We start from the raw sequence: 3,664 nt of genomic DNA, 5'->3' as shown, positions 1-3,664 counted from the left end.
TGTGGTGTTATGCCGCCATGCGCACGTGCCACCCGACATAGTCGTTGGGCTTCAGCGTCTAGTGATGCCACCCATGACCAATATATGTAATCGCAATGGTCGCATGTAGCGACACTATTATAGTCATTGCAATCGCCACTAGTAGCGACGCTAATGCAGTCGTTGTAACCACCACCAGTAGTGGTGATGCACAGTCACTACATCTGCCACTAGCAATGGTGTTGCTACAACTACTGTACTATCACAAACAAAAATATAAATGCGGTGTTTGATGTAATGCTCATGTATGTCTGTATCTTTCGATTTTGTTTATACTTTGGATAGCATATATATGGTTGGTAGTAGGCTTGATAACCCTATTTTGGTTGGTTTTGGTGGTCATTTCAGGCATGTAAATGCAGATTATGTGTAATTATCGTGCAGAGGCAAAATTGCCTAGAACAGGCCATCTAGCTATCCATATTGGGGGTTTTCTAGCTCCATAGACTAGTGCGGAGTATTAACCGGTATAACACCCAAGAGCTACTCAGGTGGCCCATGGCTAGATGGGCCTTTGGGATATTGTCTAGGGTTGGTTTATTGAATTATTCTACAGTAGTATCATATGGGCACTTGCGGGGACTTTGGTCTATGGTGGACTACCTTGCATCTTTTGTTTATTACCGTACAAAGCTTGTGAAGTCTATGTTGTAATTTGCATTAGCTATCAAATGTTTGCTGAAATAACTTCTTATGGATCCCAAGTTAAATGCTTTCTCTAACTCATCTTTTCTTTTGTAAGTCTTTAAGGGACCATAAGAGGTTTTGGAGAGATTGATCCTTTGCAGATGAATTCGCAAGGGTGCCGCATGACTTAGACAAAATCAGCTAAGTCTATGACATATGGTATCAGAGCAGGACAAGCACACTCAGAAACACTTAACATGCAAATGTTGGGGACATAGCGGGGCTATATTGCGGGCAGCCAGCACACATGACTGTTTGGGAGAAACAAGCATTGAGATGTAGGAAAAGAAGTCGCTCAGAGAAGCAGACATCCAAGATTGACATTCAGAGGAATAGCTAACCTTTCGCGTGAGAGGCACCATGAGGACAAGCGACCTGGGAAGAATGCATAGCATACAAAAGTTAGGATGACTAAGTTTAAGCTACGACTTGATGTTGGTAACCAAACTTGATGATACTAAAGGCAAACAGGGTGCTTGGCAAAGAATGAGACTGTGCAAAGTGGGATAGGTTGCTTAGTGACTAAAAGAGTTATGCAAAGCTCATAGAGGTGAGAGGAATTAATAACTTAAAGAATTCGATACTCATGCAAAAGTTTGTATACGAGTGATCGACTATCATGGCCATCCTAAGGCGATCGAAACTTAGCACTATGGAGCATTAAAACTTTCTCTTCGGCATGAGAAGGATACATCCATAGGAGACTGAAGTGTGTAACAAGTTCAACATGTTGCTAGGCTTTTAGGGGTGTAGCTAGGGCAGTATCAGTGAAGAGTCATAATTTAGCAAGTGCATTCACGCGGGCAGAACAATGCACAGTTTATTCAGTAAGACAGAGTAGTCCAAAGGGATGGTGGTCTCTAAAACTTCTAGAAGGAAGGATGCGAAGAGGAAAGTTGCTTCAACTAGATAGATATCTAGGAGGGATAAATCCTAATTCTCTAGAGAAAGAATCATGTGCAACAGACTGCATATGTTAAGAAGGGGTACCTTAAGATAATAACTCCATAAAGCTTAAAGGACTAAGCGAGCGACGATAAGTCGTCACATGATCTCACATAAGGTAATGTGTTAATGGATGCATTGCGAGATCAAGTGGGGGAGAAATCTACGGCAATAGCAGACGAAGACACACTTAGAGCTGATATAGAAATTACTCAATAGAGAGTTGACACATGGAATGGTGGGCATAAGAGTCACCATCAACTCAATGCAAACCGAGAGGTGGAGTAATTTAGGTGGAACTTAGTAAAGTACCTAAGTCGTATGAAGGGAGTCGATATAAAAGATGAAATATGGAGTGGTGGTACAAAGCTTTCTTTGGACAAAGGTCAAGATATTAACCCTTACAAAGATAAGAGTAGGATCATATTATTCTATGGGTTTCTCATTTTGATGGAGCAGACTTATCTTGTATGGTGCCAAAGACAAAGGGAGCTTCAAGACACATGTACCTGAACTTGGATAAGCATTTGATGGAAGAACTAAGGTAACTCAACTTGCAAAGATAAAGTTGGGGTCAAAAAGCCTTAGTATAGAGCAAGACGATACAAAGATGGATACTCTTGAAGAATATATCATAGTGCTACCATTTGAGTTACCACGAAGGAAGCGATAGGTAGCAGAGATTGTACTGCGAGAGCAGGGGCCTAGGATTCAAACAATGGTATACCAACTTCAGTGAAGTCAATAGACTTGGGGAGCTGCTAGGTGATAGACTGGCCTAGAGCTGTGCTTCATTCGGGTGTGACTTGGGAGTAGTTGGATGAAGGTCGATTGTTAAAGATATGAACATAATCAGAGGTAGCAGAGGCCCTATGATGTGTTGGCATAGGCCACGTATGGATAAATCATAATCTAAGTTCATTTCACAATGATTAGAATACAATGAAGATGTGGCATGGTGCAGCAGATCATGGTGGAACAGTTCAAGGCAAATATGATACACACGAAAGATGTCTTATAAGAGTTTTGATCGTGCAGAGGTATGACTAGGAGCTACTAGGAGCTCTGCTTTGGTGAATAATATAACAACAAGAAGGACTATAGATTCAAAGAGTGAATGTCATAGTACCGGAGAGGCGAGTCTTTCATGTGTGCATCAAATTTTACGTCGGATAAAAGCCTTGTTCATCAACATATAGGGATTATATACCATCAAGGGGGAATTTTAAGTGCAAGTACTAGTGAGTCCCATGAGGGGGCTTAATCATACAAAGGTATGATCAGAGCAACTAGAGAGTTAGACTACTCTAAAGCTCATATTTGCTTAAGGGAGCCCGATAAGTCAAAGGACAAAGCAGAGTAAGCGAACATTGCTACCAAGGAAGTTAAGGAGAACATAATCAATGCAAGCCTTATAATATGATAGTAGAGGCAATGCATAAGAGTTATAGTTTATCATTCTATCGACTAAGGGAAACTGCTAAGAGGACATAGAGGAATTAAAGTAGGTAGTCAAAAGGGACGAGGAAACGATGACGAATCTAGAGGGAATCAACCACCCAAAACCAAGTATTAATTAGAACAAAAATGGACTTAGAGGAGTGCCATAGTGCTATAGAGGTAAATCTACCGATTGTGAAGAACATGATGCAGATGTGAGGTGATAAATAGTAGAGCCATGGGTATGATAGTGCTATAGTACCATAGAGGTGAGACTTTCGTGGACTTATCAATCCTTTGCTCTCATGGAGGGAGAAAACTTGGTCATGAAAGGGGTAAAGGAGGTGAAGAATGTAGAGGTAAACTCTAAGTACCAAGATAAGGCTAAAGGATAGAGGCCAGGGAACTTTGTAAGATGGGTGTCAATGTGTTTCTTATTAAAATAACTAAAATAGAGGACTTCGAGTCGATGCAGTAATACTTAACTAAGAAACGAAGTAGGTAGTATACAGTGCTATACATTTTCTACTCATAGGCGTAAGCGACAAAAATA

Source organism: Musa acuminata, chromosome BXJ1-6 (assembly GCF_036884655.1).
Source record: "Musa acuminata AAA Group cultivar baxijiao chromosome BXJ1-6, Cavendish_Baxijiao_AAA, whole genome shotgun sequence".
In the NCBI taxonomy this organism is placed as follows: domain Eukaryota; kingdom Viridiplantae; phylum Streptophyta; class Magnoliopsida; order Zingiberales; family Musaceae; genus Musa; species Musa acuminata.
This window is presented reverse-complemented; position numbering follows the sequence as displayed.